At 38.6% G+C, this 22093-nt stretch overlaps 2 non-coding genes across 2 annotated transcripts; both read right to left on the minus strand.

The window, feature by feature from the left end:
- Positions 1-981: 981 nt before the first annotated feature.
- LOC148547611 (small nucleolar RNA R71) lies at positions 982-1090 on the minus strand. Its single transcript, XR_015898656.1, has one exon. It is a non-coding gene; the product is annotated as a small nucleolar RNA R71 (small nucleolar RNA).
- Positions 1091-20519: 19429 nt separating this feature from the next.
- LOC148547612 (small nucleolar RNA R71) lies at positions 20520-20623 on the minus strand. Its single transcript, XR_015897785.1, has one exon. It is a non-coding gene; the product is annotated as a small nucleolar RNA R71 (small nucleolar RNA).
- Between the last annotated feature and the right edge of the window lie 1470 nt (positions 20624-22093).

Below are 22093 nucleotides of genomic sequence, written 5' to 3' on the forward strand. Positions count from 1 at the left end.
CCTTTTCTAATTTAAATTTTAAATTCAAATCTTTTCTAATCTTCTATCTTATCTTATTTTCAAATCTTTTCTTAATTAGTTACTTGTTTTCTCTTTCTTCTTTTTCAAAACTTCCTAACTAATTCTTCTCTCTTCTAATTTTCGAAAATATATTCTCTATTTCTCTCTTTTCTTTTTCAAAAATTCATAATTTAATTTTCAAATCTTTTTAGTTAATTAGTTTTATTTCGAATTTAATTAATAAATAAAAATAAAAACAAAAATATTTTCTCTTTTTACTTCTAATTTTTGAATTTCTATCCCTCTCTTTTGGAATTCTTCTTTTCTCTTCTCTATCTTCATTTTTCTTTTCTTTCTTCTTCACATCTCACAAGGAGTCCTCTGTTCTTAAACATAGAGCTCCCATTCTTCTTCTTTCTTGTTTTCTTTTTCTTGTTTATGACCAGGAACAGAGATAAAGAGCCTCTCTTTAAACCTGATTCTGAACCTGGGAAAACTCTAAGGAGGCGTTTACAACATATTAAAGCACAACACTCTGGAAGAAACCTCTCAAAAAATTTCGAACAAGAAGCTGAAGACATGGCAGACAATACTAATAATGGAGGAGATGCAAGAAAGGTTCTTGGTGACTACACCATACCGACCTCTGATTTTTATGGAAGAAGTATCTTCATACCTTCCATTAGAGCTAACAACTTTGAGCTTAAGCCTCAGTTAGTCTCTCTTTTATAACAGAATTGCAAGTTTCATGGACTTCCACTAGAAGATCCACACCAATTCCTGGTGGAATTCTTGCAAATCTATGACACTGTTAAGACCAATGGAGTGGATCCTGAGGTCTACAGACTTCTGCTCTTTCCCTTTACTGTTAGAGACAGAGCTAAAATATGGTTGGATTCTCAACCTAAAGAGAGCTTAGACTCTTGGGAGAAGTTAGTCAATACTTTCTTGGCCAAGTTCTTTCCTCCTCAGAAGATGAGCAAAATCAGAGTGGAAGTTTAAGCCTTCAGACAGAAAGAAAGTGAATCCCTCTATGAAGCTTGGGAAAGATACAAGCAACTGATCAGGAGATGTCCTCCTAACATGCTCTTAGAATGGTCTATCCTAGGTATCTTCTATGATGGTCTTTCTGAGATGTCCAAAATATCATTGGACAGCTCTGCAGGTGGATCACTCCACTTAAAGAAAATGCCTGAAGAGGTAAGAGAACTCATTGAGATGGTTGCAAACAATCAATTCATGTACACTTCTGAGAGAAACCCTGTGAATAATGGGGTAGCTCAGAAGAATGGAGTTCTTGAAGTATACACTCTAAATGCCATATTGGCTCAGAACAAGATTTTGACCCAGCAGGTCAATATGATTTCTCAGCATTTGACTGGAATGCAAGCTGCAGCTAGCAGCACTCAAGAAGCTTCCTCTGAAATAGAAGCTTATGATTCTGACCAACCCACCATGGATGAGGTGAATTACATGGGAGAACCTTATGGAAATACTTACAATCTCTCATGGAGGAACCATCCTAACCTTTCATGGAAGGATCAACAGAAGTCTCAGCAAAGCTTCAATAATAATCAAGGTGGAAGAACCCAGAATAGGTTTAACAACAGGCCACCATTCCCATATTCTCAAGGGAATATGGAGACTCCTAAGCACAGCCTTCCTAACTTAGTCACTATGGTCTCCAACCTCTCTAAGACCACTCATAGTTTCATAGCTGAAACAAGATCCTCTATTAGAAATTTGGAGGTACAAGTTGGTCAACTGAGCAAGAGAATCCTTGAGACTCCTCCTGACACTCTTCCCAGTAACACTGAAGTGAACCCAAGAGAAGAGTGCAAGGCCATCACCACTGAGGATGAGGCCGAATCTAGAGAAAATGAGTTGGATTTCAGGTAGCATTCGGATGGATTTGACGGAGTTTTATAGCAGAAAAGAAAGAAAGTGAATGATGCTGTCAACCCCAACCTCCTTGCACTCAAACCAGAATAACTTGAGTTACAGAGGTCCAATTGACGTGATTCTAGTGGCATTGAAAAGCTAACTTCTAGCTCTTTCCATTGATATATAATAGTATACCCTTTTCTTCCATTTCATACGGACCACTTCATGCCAAACTTGAGAAAGCTTAAGTTTGGCGCCAGCTCAAAGCCTCCAAAGAGAAATCGCACCGTCATCTCCATGCCGAACTTGAGTTTTCTCAAGTTCGATGCCAACACAAGAATTTCAAGGAAAGCTACACGCACCAACCTCACACCAAACTTGAGTTCACTCATGTTTGGCGCCACAAGCGAAGAAGTAAAAGGGAACTTGCTGCCTAGTCCTTCCAAGTTCGGCGTCAACTCTTCTAACCCAAGTGGTCCCCATTCACGTCCAAAGGTTGCCATAAATTGAATCTTGCATGATTAAAATAGTTGGTAAGAAAATTTAATCCGGAAGATAGATATCTCTGAAGCCTTAACTGTTTCTCCATATATTATTCACAACTTGTTTACTGCTTGCTTTCTGATATTCTGAATTTACTGTTAATGCTTTTGAACTTTCAAACACCATTTTCTATTTGTCTGACTATGCCAATCACTTAACCATTATTGCTTGATCCATCAATCTTCGTGGGATCGACTCTCACTCACCTGAGGTATTACTTGGTACGACCCAGTGTACTTGCCGGTTAGTTTGTGGATTGTAAATTCTACACCATATTTTTGGCGCCGTTGCCGGGGATTGACTGTGATTGACAACTACTGGTTGTTTGATTTCTTCGATTAGGCATTTTTGCTTTAATTTCATTTAACTTATTTCTTTAAAATTAAAAAAAATTATTTTGATTTATTTTATTTAATTTTTTTCTCTTAATTTCTGAAATTAAGTTTCGTGTTCCCTTAGTTATTTTATTCTTCCTAGTTATTTTATTTATTGAGTTTAAATTTTATACTCCTTTTTGCTTAGTAGTTATTTTATTTTCTTAATTATTTAGTTTATTTTCTTTATTTTATTTCTTTTTATTTTTGTTTTCTTTCATATTTTATTTTATTTTCCTTTATGTTCTCTCTTCTTTGCTTGCCTGTTTACCATATGGTGCGTTTAATTCTGTTTGGTGCTTTGTGCTAAGGAAAAATAATGGAGAGAGATCACATGGGTTATTACTCACACCTAAGGAATGATTCTTATTATTGTGGATGGAGGAACTACCCAAATTTTGGTTGGCAAAGTCAAAACCAAAGAAACTTCAGTGCTCCATGTTCCAACTACAAGAACCACCATCTCCATATTCATACCAAGAACCACCACCTCTCTTTCCATATCAAGAACCATCATCTTTCTACCCATATCAAGAGCCACCATCTCCCTATTCATACCAAGAACTATCCTCTTTTTACTCTTATGAAGAACCATAATCTCCTTCATATTCATATCAAGAGCCACCATCTCCTTATTCATATCAAGAACCATCATCTCTTGAGCTTCTCATGAAAGAATTCATACATGATATAAGGATGTGTGTAAAAAATGTAGAGAAATATGTGGAGTTGATTATCAAACTCCAGAAAGAGGAACAAGAAAATTCTTTTCTAAGAGATATAATGCAAGATCCTATGAAAGAAAGTGAGGAAATCAATCAAAGTAGTTCATACTCCAGTGAATTAGAGAACTCTCCACCCTTACACATGGAAGAAGAGGAAGATGCAAAAACAAAGGAGGATGATGCACAAACAAAAAAGGAAGATACACAAACAAAGGAGGTTGTAAAGGATGAAAACAATTATAGGAATCTACACTCCAATGAAGCAGAGAGTGGCATAGAGGGTGAGTTTCTTGAACCACCAATTCAAGAAATTCTTGATGAAGGGTACACTCCAACCATCACACAACATCTAAATTTTAAAATTAGAGAAGTGAAGGCAACCAAGGAAAGCACTGAAAAGGGGATTGTGACCAAGAAACAGAAGAAAATATCCATGAAAAAGAGAAGGTCAGCAAAAAACAATCCAACCTCTACCCCAACAAGCAAGGTGAATCAAGTTAACCACAATAAAAGAAAGCTTGTTAGGAGGAATTTATATCAAGGGGCACTAATTTTCACCTCTCCCCCCTTGGAAACATTTCTTTTAACCAACTGGAAGAAGAAGAAAAAAATTCAACAATCAAGTGTCAAGCTAGTGACATTAAAGAAGCGTTTGTTGGGAGGCAACCCAACTACTAGTATCCTTGGTTTTGTAGTTACTTTGGTTTTAATTTTATAGTTATTTTGATTTTAGCATTATAGTTATTTTAGTTTTGTTTTTAAATTACTTTATCTCAATTTTTTTAGAATTTTTTCATGTTTTACATGTGTTTGGTCATGCAGAGTTATTAGAACAGGAACAGGATCAATTAAAAGAAATTTTTTACATCCTGGAGTTTTTCTTTGCTTGGGGACAAGCAAACTTTTAAGTTTGGTGTTGTGGAGCGTGCTCTCTGTTTACCTTATCATCAGTGGCACCATGGGGAGATGAATGTTCTTCATGGAGGAGCACACTAGCATAACTGAGGTGGTTGAGTTCCTTTCATTCTATTTCCCCTTCCGTTCTTATTTTGTTGTCTTCTATTTTCTGTTACTTTGATTGCCTGCATGATCTTTAGTACTTTCAGTTCTTAGATTTAGTTTCATTCTGTCATTTGCTTTTAGTTAAAAAAAATTGTCTCATGTATTGCTCACTGAGCTTGAATTCAAAAGAAAAAGAAGTGATATATTGCATGAGAAATTGAGTTTATATTTAAGAGTAGTCTTATTTACTTAAATATGGTGGTATTATTTGTGATTCTGAATGCATGACATGAACAGTACATATCGAACAGGAATTTAGAGAACTATTATGAATTCTCTGAAGTAAACAAAAGCTTAATCCTTGAAGCAAAAGAAACAGCAAAAGAAAAATAAGAGCAAGGTCCAAGGCTCTGAGCATCAATGACTAGGGAGGTCTGACATGATTAAAAGCTCAAAGAGTTGTTCTCCTAGTCATATGCTTGTGGTGTAATTGTGTCAAGTAATCCTTAAGACAGAGCACTAAGAGTCGAGATCAAGTGCATTTAGCAGAGTATGCCAAAGGCTTTGAGCACCACTGTCTGGGAGTAACTGAAAGAAAAATCAGAACTTAAAGAGAGTTCCCCAGTTAAGTGCTTGTGGTATTTTGTGTCAAGTGAAGCTTGAGACAAAACATTTAAAATCACGGCTAGGCTCAAGGTGCAAAGAACTAAAGAAAAGATAATTAAAAGAAAATTTCTGTGTTCAAGGATTAAACTAAAGTATAAATGATCAAAGAATTCATAATATGATCTGGATTCTAATTCTGAATGACAGTGACATTCCTCTGATTTAAAGGAGAGTGAGATGCCAAAATTGTTTAGAATTACAATAGGTAAACCCCACTTCAAGAAGAGACATGTGCCTAATTGAATTCTCACTTCTCATGCAAATTCACATCTTAATCATGTATTAGTTTTGGTTGCTTGAGGACAAGCAACAATTCTAGTTTGGTGTTGTGATGCGTGAGCATCTTCTCCATCTTTTCCTAGTGAATTTGTACTCAAATTGTTGAGTTTAATCAAGATTTAATTATCTTTAGCCACTATGAATGCTACTTTGAGTTGTTTGCAACTTCTGTTTATTTCACGTAGCATTCGGATGGATTTGACAGAGTTTTGTAGCAGTAAAGGAAGAAAGCGAATGATGCTGTCAACCCCGACCTCCTTGCACTCAAACAGGAATAACTTGAGTTACAGAGGTCCAATTGACGTGATTCTAGTGACATTGGAAAGAAAACTTCCAGAGATTTCCAATGATATATAATAGTATACCGTTTTCTTCCATTTCGTATGGACCACTTCACGCTTCCTCAAGTTTGGCGCCAGCTCAAAGCTTCCAAAGAGAAATTGCACTGCCATCTCCATGCCGAACTTGAGTTTTCTCAAGTTCGGTGCCAACACAAGAATTTCAAGGAAAGCTGCACGCACCAACCTCATGCCAAACTTGAGTTCACTCAAGTTTGGCGCCACAAGCGAAGAAGTAAAGGGGAACTTGCTGCTTAGTCCACGCCGAACTTGGATTCTTCCAAGTTCGGCGTCAACTCTTCTAACCCAAGTGGTCCTCATTCACGTCCAAAGGCTGCACGAATCAATTAAATTAATTTTGATTTAAACTTTTATTAGTTTTAGAATTAGGAAAAGATATTATTTAGTTTTTAGGAAATATATTTTACATTAATTAGGATTAGATATAAAAGGGAAAATAATCAGCCCTTCTTTCATCTCTTCTCTTCTACCTCATTCTGCAATTTACAGTTTTACAAAATCCTAGTTTTCTCTCTGAACCATGAGTAACTAAACCCCCACTGTTAAGGTTAGGAGCTCTGTTCATTCTATGGATTAATACTATTACTATTCTATTTTAATTTATGTATTGATTTCAATTTCAAGAATTGTTTTCATTCTTTATCTTATGAATCTGGGTGGAACGGAAGTATGACCCTTGTTCTAATTGAGTTCTTGTAAAACTTGGAAAAGCTCTTTACTTGAACAATAGCTTGAAAACAATTTCTCCTAAACTACTAATTATTTGGACTTAACAGGATACGTGACATATAATCCTCTTATATTTGGATAATTAGGATTTCTATGGCATATAAACTAGAATTGAACTTAACCCTCTAATTGAAATCAAGTGACCAAGGAATTGGCAGTTGATGAAGGTTAGAGGAGACTAAAAAGGTCTGGAATTAGGGTTTAGTCACATAGTTTGCCATGAATTGAATCTTGCATGATTAAAATAGTTGGTAAGAAAAGTTAATCCGGAAGATAGATATCTCTGAAGCCTTAACTGTTTCTCCATATATTATTCACAACTTGTTTACTGCTTGCTTTCTGATATTCTGAATTTACTGTTAATGCTTTTGAACCTTCAAACAGCATTTTCTGTTTGTCTGACTAAGCCAATCACTTAACCATTGTTGCTTGATCCATCAATCTTCATGGGATCGACCCTTACTCACTTGAGGTATTACTTGGTACGACCCGGTGCACTTGCTGGTTAGTTTGTGGATTGCAAATTCTGCACCATTCAACACCCAAGCTAGCACAGAAGATGGCATTGAACGCCAGTGAAGAATACCTCACTGGGCATTCAACGCCCAAACAGGCATCAAAGTTGGCGTTGAATGCCAGGAAGGAGGTCCATCCTGGGCGTTCATCGCCCAACTTGGCAAAGGAACTACTGTTAAACACCAGTGAAGGGCTGCATGATGGGCGTTCAATGCCTAAAGAACCACCAGAGCTGGCATTGAATGCCAGTAATGGCACACCTACTGAAGAAATTCCTATCCAAGAATTAAAGGAAGCCAAGACTCATGTAGAGACCATAGAGGTTGCTTTGCATGCACTCCTACAGTGCATGAGTTTTGATGAATACTCATCCTCTGATGAGGATAAGGACACTAGGGAAGAGCAAGTTGCTCGGTACCTAGGAGCTCTCATGAAGCTGAATGCTAAGTTATTTGGTACAGAAGAACCTCCAGTGCTTACCAAACAACTCAATGCTTTGGTACAGCATAAGCTACCTCAGAAGCTTCTGGATCCCGGACACTTCCTAATTCCTTGCACCACAGGCACCATGTCCTTTGAGAAGGCTCTGTGTGACCTAGGATCAAGTATAAACCTCATGCCACTCTCTGTAATAGAGAAGCTGGGAATCTTTGAGGTACAAGCTGCAAATATCTCACTAGAGATGGCAGACAAATCAATGAAGAAAGCATATGGCTTAGTAGAGGATGTATTGGTAAAGGTTGAAGACCTTTACATCTCTGCAAACTTCATAACTGGGGAAGATGAGGATGAAACCATCATTCTTGGAAGATCTTTCCTAGCAACTGCTAAAGCTATCATTGATGAAGCTTGGTGTACGAAATTGTGATCATCAATGGCGCCAACAGCTTGGTACGCATAATTGTAATCTCAACTCTTTATCACAACTCCGCACAACTAACCAGCAAGTGTACTGGGTCGTCCAAGTAATAAACCTTACGTGAGTAAGGGTCGATCCCACGGAGACTGTCGGCTTGAAGCAAGCTATGGTCATCTTGTAAATCTCAGTCAGGCGGATTCAAATGGTTATAGAGAATTGATAATTAAAATATGAATAAAACATAAAATAAGATAGAGATACTTATGTAATTCATTGGTAGGAATTTTAGATAAGCGTATGGAGATGCTTTGTTCCTTCTAAACTTCTGCTTTCCTATTGCCTTCATCCAATTATTCAAACTCCTTTCCATGGCAAGCTCTATGTTGGGCATCACTGTTGTCAATGGCTACTTCCTGTTCTCTCAGTGAAAATGTTCCAAATGCATTGTCACCGCACGGCTAATCATCTGTTGGTTCTCGATCATGTTGGAATAGGATCCATTGATCCTTTTGCGTCTATCACATGCCCAACACTCGCGAGTTTGAAGCTCGTCACAGTCATCCCTTTTCAGATCCTACTCGGAATACAACAGACAAATTTTAGACTTTCCAGATCTCAGGAATGGCTGCCAATAATTCTAGCCTATACCACGAAGGTTCTAATCTTAGATTAGAAACCCAAGAGATACACATTCAAGCTTGATTGCATGTAGAACGGAAGTGGTTGTCAGGCACGCGTTCATAGGTGAGAATGATGATAAGTGTCACGGATCATCACATTCATCAAGTTGAAGAACGAGTTTATATCTTAGAGAAGAAGTAGGCGTGAATTGAATAGAAAAACAGTAGTACTTTGTATTAATTCATGAAGAACAGTAGAGCTCCACACCTTAATCTATGGTGTGTAGAAACTCTATCGTTGAAAATACATAAGAACAAGGTCTAGGCATGACCAAATGGCCAGCCCTCATAAAGGTCTAAGATAGCATAAGACTAATCGAAGATCAAAAGTCTGTAAATACAATAGCAAAAGGTCCTATTTATAGAGAACTAGTAACCTAGGGTTTACAGAAATAAGTAAATGATGCAGAATCCACTTCCGGGACCAATTGGTGTGTGCTTGGGCTGAGCATTAAAGCTTTCATGTGTAGAGACTTTTCTTGGAGTTAAACGCCAGCTTTTGTGCCAGTTTGGGCGTTTAACTCCAGCTTTTATGCCAGTTTTGGCGTTTTGACGCCAGAATTTCTATGCTGAATTTGAACGCCAATTTGAGCCATCAAATCTTGGGCAAAGTATGAACTATTATATATTTCTGGAAAGCCCAGGATGTCTACTTTCCAACGCAATTGAGAGCACACCAATTGGACTTCTGTAGCTCCAGAAAATTCACTTCCAGTGCAGAGAGGTCAGAATCCAATAGCATCTGCAGTCCTTTTTCAGCCTCTGAATTAGTTTTTTGCTCAGGTCCCTCAATTTCAGCCAGAAAATACCTAAAATCACAGAAAAACACACAAACTCATAGTAAAATCCAGAAATATGATTTTTATTTAAAAAATAATAAAAACATAATAAAAACTAGCTAAAATATACTAAAAACATACTAAAAATAATGCCAAAAAGCGTATAAATTATCCGCTCATCACAATACCAAACTTAAATTGTTGCTTGTCCCCAAGCAACTGAAAATCAAGTAGGATAAAAAGAATAAAATATACAATGAATTCCAAAAACATCTATGAAGATCCGTTTTAATTAGATGAGCAGGGCTTTTAGCTTTTTGCTTCGAACAGTTTTGGCATCTCACTTTATCCTTCGAAGATCAGAATGACTGGCATCTATAAGAACTCAGAATTCAGATGGTGTTATTGATTCTCCTAGTTCAGTATGTTGATTCTTAAACACAGCTACTTTATGAGTCTTGGCCGTGACCTTAAACATTTTGTTTTCCAGTATTACCACCGGATACATAAATGCCACAGACACATAACTGGGTGAACCTTTTCATATTGTGACTTACCTTTGCTAGAGTCCCCAATTAGAGGTGTCCAGAGCTCTTAAGCACACTCTTTTTGCTTTGGACCACGACTTTAACCGCTCAGTCTCAAGTTTTCACTTGACACCTTCACGCCACAAGCACATGGTTAGGGACAACTTGATTTAGCCGCTTAGGCCAGGATTTTATTCCTGTAGGCCCTCTTATCCACTGATGCTCAAAGCCTTGGATCCTTTTTTATTTTACCCTTGCCTTTTGGTTTAAAGGGCTATTGGCTTTTTCTGCTTGCTTTTTTCTTTCTTTCTCTTCTCTTTTTTTTTTCGCATATATTTTTTTTGCAAGCTTTTCACTGCTTTTTCTTGCTTCAAGAATCAATTTTATGATTTTTCAGATTATCAAATAACATTTCTCCTTTTCCATCATTCTTTCAAGAGCCAACAATTTTAACATTCATGAACAACAAATTGAAAAAATATGCACTGTTCAAGCATTCATTCAGAAAGACAAAAGTATTGCCATCACATCAAAATAACTAAACTGTTTTAAAATTCGAAATTCATGCACTTCTTTTTCTTTTTCAATTAAAAATATTTTCCATTTAAGAAAGGTGATGGATTCATTTTCATAGCTTTAAGGCATAGACACTTAGACACTAATGATCATGTAATAAAAACACAAAATAGATAAACATAAAGAATAAAAATTCGAAAAAACAGAAAATAAAGAACAAGGAAATTAAAGAACGGGTCCACCTTAGTGATGGCGGCTTGTTCTTCCTCTTGAAGATCTTATGGAGTGCTTGACCTCCTCAATATCTCTTCCTTGCCTTTGTTGCTCCTCTCTCATAACTCTTTGGTCTTCTCTAATTTCATGGAGGAGGATAGAATGCTCTTGGTGCTCCACCCTTAGTTGTCCCATGTTGGAACTTAATTCTCCTAAGGAGGTGTTGATTTGCTCCCAATAGTTTTGTGGAGGAAAATGCATCCCTTGAGGTATCTCAGGGATTTCATGATGAGGAATTTCCTCATGCTCTTGTCCACGAGTGGGATCTCTTGTTTGCTCCATCATTTTCTTAGTGATGGGCTTGTCCTCATCAATGAGGATGTCTTCTTCTATGTCAATTCCAGCTAAATTGCAAAGGTGACAAATAAGATGAGGGAAGGCTAACCTTGACAAAGTAGAGGACTTGTCCGCCACCTTGTAGAGTTCTAGGGATATAACCTCATGAACTTCTACTTCCTCTCCAATCATGATGCTATGGATCATGATAGCCCGGTTTATAGTAACTTCAGACCGGTTGCTAGTGGGAATGATTGAGCGTTGGATGAACTCCAACCATCCCCTAGCCACGGGCTTGAGGTCATGCCTTCTTAGTTGAATCGACTTTCCTCTTGAATCTCCCTTCCATTGAGCGCCCTCTTCACAAATGTCTATGAGGACTTGGTCCAACCTTTGATCAAAGTTGACCCTTCTAGTGTAGGGGTGTGCATCTCCTTGCATCATTGGCAAGTTGAATGCCAACCTTACATTTTCCGGACTGAAATCTAAGTATTTCCCCCGAACCATTGTAAGCCAATTCTTTGGATCCGGGTTCACACTTTGATCATGGTTCTTGGTGATCCATGTATTGGCATAGAACTCTTGAACCATTAAGATTCCGACTTGTTGAATGGGGTTGGTGAGAACTTCCCAACCTCTTCTTCGAATCTCATGTCAGATCTCCGGATATTCACCCTTTTTGAGCTTGAAAGGGACCTCGGGGATCACTTTCTTCTTGGCCACGACTTCATAGAAGTGGTCTTGATACACCTTTGAGATGAATCTCTCCATCTCCCATGACTCGGAGGTGGAAGCTTTTGCCTTCCCTTTCCTCTTTCTAGAGGTTTCTCCTGCCTTAGGTGCCATAAATTGTTATGGAAAAATAAAAATCAATGCTTTTACCACATCAAACTTAGAAGGTTTGCTCGTCCTCGAGCAAAAGAAGAATGAAGAGAGTAGAGGAAGAAGAAATAGAGGAGAGGAAGGTGGGTTAGTGTTTCGGCCAAGGGGGTGAAGTAGTGTTGAAGATGTGTGAAAATGAAGAAGTGAAGATGGGTTTATATAGGAGTGAAGGGAGGGTTTGGGTTCGGCCATGTATGGGTGGGTTTGGGAGGGAAAGTGTTTTGAATTTGAATGGTGAGGTAGGTGGGGTTTATGATGGATGGATATGGATTGGTGAAGGGTATTTGGGAAAGAGTATTATGAAAAGGTGTGAAGAAGAGAGAGAGTGAGTTGAGGTTGGTGGGGATCCTGTGGGGTCCACAGATCCTGAGGTGTCAAAGATTTTTCATCCATGCACCAATTAGGCATGCAAAACGCCCTCTGCTGCCAATCCTGGCGTTAAACGCCAGGTTGCTGCCCATTTCTGGCGTTTAACGCCAGCTTCTTGCCCTTTTCTGGCGTTAAACGCCAGTCTGGTGCCCGTTTCTGGCATTAAACGCCCAGAATGGTGCCAGACTGGGCGTTTAACGCCCATTCTGCTGTCCTTACTGGCGTTTAAATGCCAGTAGGCTTCTCCTCTAGGGTGTGCTGTTTTTCATTCTGTTTTTTAGTTTTTTTTTTTACTTTTTCAATTGTTTTTGTGACTTCACATGATCATCAACCTACAGAAAACATAAAATAACAATGGAAAATAGAAATATAACATAGATAAGTAAAATTGGGTTGCCTCCCAACAAACGCTTCTTTAATGTCAGTGGCTTGACAGTGGGCTCTTATGGAGCCTCACAGATACTCAGAGCATGATAATGGCCTCTCAACACCAAACTTAGAGTTTGGTTGTGGCCTCCCAACACCAAACTTAGAGTTTGAATCTGGTGATTTTGTTTGACTCTGCATTGAGAGAAGCTTTTCATGCTTCCTCTCCATGGTTACAGAAGGAGATCCCTAAGCTTTAAACCCAAGGGAGTCCTCATTCACTTGAAGGACCAATTCTCCTCTGTCAACATCAATCACAGCTCTTGCTGTGACTAGGAAGGGTCTGCCAAGGATGATGGATTCATCCATACACTTCCCAGTATCTAGGATTATGAAATCAGCAGGGATGTAGTGGTCTTCAACCTTTACCAAGACATCCTCTACTAGTCCATAAGCCTGTTTTCTTGAATTGTCTGCCATCTCTAGTGAGATTCTTGCAGCTTGTACCTCAAGGATTCCTAGCTTCTCCATTACAGAGAGAGGCATGAGGTTTATGCTTGACCCTAGGTCACACAGAGCCTTCTCAAAGGTCATGATGCCTATGGTACAAGGTATTGAGAACTTTCCAGGATCTTGTCTTTTCAGGGGTAATTTTTGCCTAGTCAAGTCATCCAGTTTTTTGGTGAGCAAGGGGGGTTCATCCTCCCAAGTCTCATTACCAAATAACTTGGCATTTAGCTTCATGATTACCCCAAGGTACTTAGCAACTTATTCTTCAGTAACATCTTCATCCTCTTCAGAGGAAGAATACTCATCAGAGCTTATGAATGGCAAAAGTAAATTTAATGGAATCTCTGTGGTCTCAGTGTGAGCCTCAGATTCCCATGGTTCCTCATTTGGAAACTCCTTGGAGGCCAGTGGACGTCCATTGAGGTCTTCCTCAGTGGAAATCACTACCTCTTCCTCCTCTCCAGGTTCGGCCGTGTGGGTTATGTTGATAGCCTTGCACTCTCCTTTTGGATTCTCTTCTGTATTGCTTGGAAGAGTACTAGGAGGGAGTTCAGTAACTTTCTTGCTCAGCTGACCCACTTGTGCCTCCAAATTTCTAATGGAGGACTTTGTTTTAGTCATGAAACTTTGAGTGGTTTTAATTAAATTAGAGACTACAGTTGCTAATTCAGAGTGGTTCTGTTTGGAATTCTCTGTTTGTTGCTGAGAAGATGATGGAAAAGGTTTGCCATTGCTAAACCTATTTCTTCCACCATTATTGTTGTTGAAGCCTTGTTGAGGCCTCTGTTGATCCTTCCATGAGAGGTTTGGATGATTTCTCCATGAAGGATTATAGGTGTTTCCATAGGGTTCTCCCATGTAATTCACCTCTTCCATTGCTGGGTTCTCAGGATCATAAGCTTCTTCTTCAGATGAAGCTTCCTTGGTACTGCCTGTTGCTGCTTGCATTCCAGACAGACTTTGAGAAATCATATTGACTTGTTGAGTGAATATTTTGTTCTGAGCCAATATGGCATTCAAAGTATCAATTTCAAGAACCCCTTTCTTCTGACTTGTCCCATTATTCACAGGATTCCTTTCAGAAGTGTACATGAATTAGTTATTTGCAACCATTTCAATGAGTTCCTGAGCTTATGCAGGCATCTTCTTCAGAGGAAGAGATCCTCCAGCAGAGCTGTCCAGTGACATCTTGGACAGTTCAGATAGACCATCATAGAAGATACCGATGATGCTCCATTCTGAAAGCATGTCAGAAGGATACCTTCTGATCAATTGTTTGTATCTTTCCCAAGCTTCATAGAGGGATTCACCTTCTTTCTATCTGAAGGTTTGGACTTCTACTCTAAGCTTGCTTAATTTTTGAGGTGGAAAGAACTTTGCCAAGAAGGCATTGACTAGCTTTTCCCAAGAGTTCAGGCTTTCTTTAGGTTGTGAATCCAACCATGTTCTAGCTCTGTCTCTTACAGCAAAGGGAAAGAGCATAAGCTTGTAGACCTCGGGATCAACCCCATTGGTCTTGACAGTGTCACAGATTTGCAAGAATTCAGCTAAGAACTGATGAGGATCTTCTAATGGAAGTCCATGAAACTTGCAATTCTGTTGTATCAGAGAAACTAATTGAGGCTTAAGCTCAAAGTTTTTTGCTCCAATGGCAGGGATTGAGATGCTTCTCCCATAGAAGTCAGGAGTAGGTGCAGTAAGGTCACCAAGCACATTCCTTGCATTGTTGGCATTGTTATTGTTTTCGGCTGCCATGGCTTCTTCTTGTTTGAAAAGTTCTGTTAGGTCCTCTATAGAGAGTTGTACTTTAGCTTCTCTTAGCTTTCTCTTCAAGGTCCTTTCAGGTTCAGGATCAGCTTCAACAAGAATGCCTTTGTCCTTGCTCCTGCTCATATGAAAAGGGAGGAGAAGAAAATATGGAATCCTCTATGTTACAGTATAGAGATTCCTTGAGGTGTTAGAGGAAAATAAAAATAGAAGGATGAGGTAGAGAAGAGAAAATTCGAACTTATCAAGAGAGATAGAGTTCGAATTGTTGATAATGGAGAGGTGTTAGTCCTTTAAATAGAAGGATGTGAGAAGAGGGGAAGAATTTTCGAAAATAAAGTAAAAGATTTTGAAATAATTAAGAGAAATTTTGAAAATTTGGTAAATGATTTTCGAAAACTAAGATTGGGAAAGAAATTAAGTGATTTTTGAAAAAGATTTTGAAATTAGAATTCAAAAAGATATGATTGAAACTTAATTTTGAAAAAGATGTGATTGATAAGATATGATTGAGAAGATATGATTGAGAATCAAATTAAAAAGAAGAAAGTTTTTAAAATTAAAGTTGATTACTTGACCAACAAGAAATTAAAAGATATGATTCTAGAATTAAAACTTTTGATCCTTTCTTAATAGGCAAGTAATAACTTGAAAATTTTGAATTAAATCACTAATTGTAGCAAGGATTTTCGAAAATAGTAATAAAAAAATTGAAAAGAAATTGATTTTGAAAAGATATGATTTGAAGAAAATTTGATTTTGAAAAATTATGAAAATTTGAAAAAGATTTGAATTAAAAACAAAATCTTCCCTCTAGTGTCCTCCTGGCGTTAAACGCCCAGAATGGCATCCATTCTGGCGTTTAACGCCCAAAATGCTACCTTTTTGGGCATTTAACGCCCAGCCAGGTACCCCGGCTGGCGTTTAAACGCCAGTTGTCCTTCTTCACTGGGCGTTTTGAACGCCTAGCTTTTTCTGTGTGATTCCTCTACTGAATGTTCTGAATCTTCAATTCTCTGTGTTATTGACTTGAAAAGACACAATTTTGAAATTTTTTTTTTGAATTTTTAATGATGAGACACAATAATAAAAAGGATGCAACTAAGATCAAATAAACAATGCATGCAAGACACCAAACTTAGAAGTTTGTATACTAAGGACCATAACAAATTGAAAATGCATATGAGAAATAACAAAAGACACAAAATAAGAGAAATTAAAGATCAGAGCTAAGGAATCATCAAGAACAGCTTGAAGATCAATGAAGAACATATTACATATATTCGAAAAATGCAAGAAGAAGAAAGACATGCAATTGACACCAAACTTAAAAATTGACACTAAGATGCATAAAATATTTTTTATTTTTATGATTTTATAAAATTTTTTTGTGATTTTTCGAAAATTATATGGAAAGGAAAAAAAAGGGATTCAAAATTTTTAATGAGAATTCTAGGAATCATTGCAATGTTAGTCTAAAACTCCGGTCCAGAAATTAGACATGGCTTACTAGCCAGCCAAGCTTTCAGTGAAAGCTTCGGTCCAAAACACTAGACACGGCCAATGGCCAGCCAAGCTTTAGCAGATCATTACTTTCAACAGCAAAATTGATAGAAATCAATAAGCTCTTGTGATGATAAGTTGAAACCTCGGTCCAAAAGTTTAGACATGGTTTCACAACCAGCCAGACTTCAACAAATCATCATGAAACTCTAGAATTCATTCTTAAAAATCTGAAGAACAGAATAGAAATTTTTTTTGTATTTTTGAAATTTTTTTCGAAAATAAGAAGTAAAAAGCTTAAACATAAAATAAAATTACCTAATCTAAGCAACAAGATGAACCGTCAGTTGTCCAAACTCGAACAATCCCCGCCAACGGTGCCAAAAACTTGGTGCACGAAATCGTGATCATCAATGGCGCCAACAGCTTGGTACGCACAATTGTAATCTCAACTCTTTATCACAACTCTGCACAACTAACCAGCAATTGCACTGGGTCGTCCAAGTAATAAACCTTACGTGAGTAAGGGTCGATCCCACGGAGACTGTCGGCTTGAAGCAAGCTATGGTCATCTTGTAAATCTCAGTCAAGAGGATTCAAATGGTTATGGAGAATTGATAAATAAAATATGAATAAAACATAAAATAAGATAGAGATACTTATGTAATTCATTGGTAGGAATTTCAGATAAGCGTATGGAGATGCTTTGTTCCTTCTAAACTTCTGTTTTCTTATTGTCTTCATCCAATCATTCATACTCCTTTCCATGGCAAGTGATGCCAGGGCATTTTGGCCAGTTTCACTGACCTTTTCTTTACTGTTTTTAGGATAGTTTCATGCATTTCCTTAGAAAATAAGCTAGTTTTGGGTAGATATTCACTTACATCTTGATTCAAGCATACATTGTACACTTTACATGATTTCATGAGGATTTTGCATGAATTTTATGACAAATTTGATGTTGCATTTCCCATGACTTGGACCAGAACTTTGATGCACTTGATTGCTTGATTTCAGGACAAAGGAAGCAAAGAAGAACCACATTAGTGGCTATGTTAGTTACACTAACGTGGGCAGTAACGTGGAATCGGAGTAACTTGCAAAGTTAATGAGAAAAGTAATCACCAATAACGCTCTCGAAGCCATCATTGCCCACGTTAAGAGTCACGTTAACTAAGTTAACGTGAACTCTAACGTGGAAGAAAGGAAAGGGAGCCAACGTTAGTGACACTTAACATTATCACTAACGTTGGACCAAGCTCATAAGTGGCCATGTTAAGAGCCACGTTAACTTAGTTAACGTGGCCTCTAACGTTAAGAAGTAAAGGGGAAGCCAACGTTAGTGACATTCAACTTTGTCACTAACATTGGCCAAGTCACAATAAGCGACGTTAACTCCCACGTTAACCTAGTTAACGTGGAAGCTAACGTGAAGAAAGTAGGTGGTCGACAACGTTAGTGACACCAAACATTGTCACTAACGTTGGGATTAACCCACACAAGCCCCAATAAGCCACGTTAACTCCCACGTTAACCTAGTTAACGTGGAAGCTAACGTGAAGAAGGAAGGTGATCGCCAACGTTAGTGACACCTAACATTGTCACTGACGTTGGAAGGAGCCCACACAAGCCACAATGAGCCACGTTAACTCCCACGTTAACTTAGTTAACATGGAAGCTAACGTGAGTAGGAGAGATGATGAGCCAACGTTAGTGACATTCACCTTTGTCACTAACGTTGGAGATGGCTAGCACAGCCACGTTAGAGGCCACGTTAACCTAGTTAACGTGGACTCTAACGTGGGAGCTAAGGGCTCATTAGAACGTTAGTGACAAAGGTAAGTGTCACTAACGTTCTCGAAGGTTGGCAAGCCTACGTTAAAAGAGCCACGTTAACTAAGTTAACATGGACTCTAACGTAAGGAAGGGGGAGACTTCTCAACGTTACTGGGAAAGGTGAGTCCCAATAACGTGTGCGAAGGACATAGAGGCAACGTTAGTGGCAACGTTTGTGCCACTAACGTTGAAGTTAACGTGGCTCTTACTTTGGTGAGGAATGTTAGTGAAAAAGGTAATTGTCACTAACGTTCTCGAACCCATATTTTCACTGAACGTTAACACCACTAATGTCCTGAGCTAAAGTCTCTGCCCACTTCACACTTTCTCTCTGCAAGTAAAGCCAAGCCCAATAAAGAAGATACCTGCTTCAAACTCAAGATCCAAAGGCCCATACCCAAGACTTGAAGAGCCAACTAGAAGATCAGAAGAGTAGTATATATAGGAGTAGCTTTGAATTGAAAAGGAGAGTTGGAAATTATAGGGAGTCTCTTGGCATAGAACTACTCTCTGTATTTTACTTTCTCTGCACTTCTAGTTTCACAATGTATTCTCCATCTTTGTTTTCATTTTCCAGAGCTATGAACAACTAGACCCCTTTCATTGGGTTAGGGAGCTCTGTTGTGATTTGATGGATCAATACTAGTTTTCATTATTCTTCTTCTATCTTTTCTCTTGATTTTACTTGAAAGCTTTCGATCTTCATCCAATTGGGTAGTTATCTTGGAAAAGAAGCTATTCAAACTTGGATCCCTTCTGAACCTTGAAAGAGGAATGAAGAGATCATGCTAGAAATGCTTTCTCATGCTGGACCAAATTGGGTTTGGATGGATATGTGACTATAATCCTCTCAACACTTGATTTGGGAAATGCATGTGGTATAATCAGTGACCATACTTCATCTCTTCTCATGAGCAATTGACCAAAGAATTGGCTATTGATCAAGATTTGAGAGATTGAATTACAAGGAATTGTAATTCGATCACTTAAGATTGCCAAGGAGATCAATGAGTGCATTGATTGAGGAAGAGATGAAAATGAAATTGATCCGAAGAATGCAACATCTCCTGAGCCCAATGAACTCCCCATTTCTGATCTTACCCATTCTCTTTAATTTCAGTCATTTACTTTTATGAGCAATTACCCCATTCCCATTTAAGATTCTGCAATTTACTTTTCGTCATCTACATTCAGCTCTTTATTTCCAGCATTTACTTTTCTGTTATTTACTTTCCCGCCATTTAATTTTCTGCAATTCTCAACTCAAATTCTGATTCGCTCAACTAGAATATTTCTCTAGTTAAAGTTGCTTGATCAATCAATCCCTGTGGGATTCAACCTCACTCTATTGTGAGTTTTTACTTGACGACAAATTCGGTACACTTGCCGAAGGAAATTTGTTATGAGACAAGTTTTCCGTGCATCAAGTTTATGGCGCCGTTGCCGGAGATTGATTGTGCATCAACAATGATTAAATTGGAGGATCACTAGATTGAGCATTTTATTTTTGTTTTATTTAATTTTCTGTTTGAGTAATTTACTTTCAGTTTTAGTTAATTTCTTCCCTTCCCCCTACTTTTTCGTTTTTAGTTATTTACCATTCATTTCACTAACCCACTAACTGTTTGATATACTGCATCACTCACACTAACAGTCATTCTGACAGAAATACTTTCTGCATCTATTTTCCTTGCTTGTACTTGTTGGTTGTATGACAGGGAGAAGAAGCGGGGCTTCAACTTCCTTTGATTCTTAACCTGAGAGGACCTTCTTGAGATTAAGGAGGGAAGCAAGAGGAAAAAGAGTAGTTGGTGCTGAGGAAGAAGAGGAATACTTTGAACCAAACATGGAAGAAAACATGGAAAACCATCATGAAGAAGAGACTCACAACCATGGCGGAGGAGGTCGAGAAAATTATGCTGGGGAGGATAGAAGAGTTTTAGGCTCTTACATCAATCCAAACCCAGGAAACTGTGGAAGTAGCATTCAAAAGCCAACCATCCACGCCAACAATTTTGAACTAAAACCACAGCTCATCACCCTTGTTCAGAACAACTGTTCGTTCGGAGGAAGTGTCCAAGAAGACCCCAATCAACATCTAACCACCTTCCTGAGAATATGTGACACAGTGAAGTCTAATGGTGTTCATCCTGACGCCTATAGACTGCTCTTATTTCCGTTCTCACTCAAGGATAAGGCAGCCAAGTGGCTGGAGTCTTTCCCGAAGGAGAGCTTGACAACTTGGGAAGATGTGGTGAACAAATTCTTAGCAAGATTTTACCCTCCTCAATGAATCAATAGGCTGAGAGCTGAGGTCCAAACTTTTAGGCAACAAGATAGTGAGACTCTGTATAAAGCATGGGAGAGGTTTAAGGACCTGACAAGGAGGTGTCCACCTGACATGTTCAACGAATGGGTGCAGCTGCACATTTTCTATGAAGGGCTCTCTTATGAGTCAAAGAAGGCCGTAGACCATTCATCCGGAGGATCTTTGAACAGGAAGAAGACCATTGAGGAAGCCATAGATGTCATTGAAACAGTAGCAGAGAATGATTATTTCTATGCTTCTGAAAGAGGCAACACTAGAGGAGTAATGGAGCTAAACAATATAGATGCTCTGCTGGCCCAAAACAAGCTCATTACCCAGCAGCTGGCTGACCTCACCAAGAAGATGGAGAGGAACCAAGTAGCAGCAATCACTACTTCATCAACAACCCAAGAAGGAGTGAATGAAGAAGCAGAGGGTAGTCAGGAGCAAGCCAACTACATTGGGAATTCACCTAGGCAAAACCATGATCCATACTCTAAGACCTATAACCCTGGATGGAGGAATCACCCAAACTTTGGGTGGGAAAATCAACAAGACCAAGGCCTAGATCAAAGACGTTCAAATCCCAACAATAATGCAGCTCACCAACATTTCACATCTAGACCATATCAACACTCCCATAACAACACCTCTCCATATCCATATCAAAACCAAAATAACTTACCTCATCCTTCCACCTCTAATCCCAATCTACAATCATTTGATGACAGACTCTTAAGGATTGAGAATCTACTTGAAGGCATAGGTAAAGAGATTCAAGATAGTAAAGCGTTCCGAGAAGAAGTGATGTCCAATATGCAGAATCAGGATGCTGCCATCAAGAAACTTGAGACACAAATTGGCTACTTATTCAAGCAAATTTCCAGCCACAACCTTCGCAGTAATACTAGCTCAACACAAAGGGAGGAGTGTTAGGCTATTACCCTTCGGAGTGGGAAGGAACTGAAGGAAACCCCCCAGAAACCACAAGAAAAGGACTCAGATAAAGAGGAAGAAGAGCATGATGGAGCTCAAGTTCCTAATCTGAGTTCACAAAAAGGGGAAGAAGTATTGAAGCCAGACATACCAAGAGTCCCATATCCTCAGCAATTAAAGAAGAAGGGGGATGACAACCAGTTTTTGAGATTTTTGGAAATCTTCAAGAAACTACAAATCAACATACCCTTTGCTGAAGCAATAGAACAAATGCCACTCTACGCCAAGTTTTTAAAGGAGCTAATGACTAAGAAGAGAAGCTGGAAGAACAACGAGACTGTGATATTAACCGAAGAATGTAGTGCTATCATTCAGCACAAACTACCCCAGAAATTGAAGGATCCCGGGAGTTTTCAGATCCCTTGTATTATAGGGGAAATCACAGTGGAAAAGGCTCTTTGTGACTTAGAAGCCAGCATCAATTTGATGTCGGTAGCTATGATGAGAAAGATGAAGATTGAGGAGGCTAAACCAACAAAGATGGCCTTACAATTGGCAGACCGATCGTTCAAGTTCCCGTATGGCGTCGTAGAAGATTTGCTGGTGAAAGTGGAAGATTTTATCTTCCC

Source organism: Arachis ipaensis, chromosome B8 (genome assembly GCF_059453495.1).
Source record: "Arachis ipaensis isolate K30076 ecotype BB chromosome B8, ASM5945349v1, whole genome shotgun sequence".
Lineage (NCBI taxonomy): Eukaryota > Viridiplantae > Streptophyta > Magnoliopsida > Fabales > Fabaceae > Arachis > Arachis ipaensis.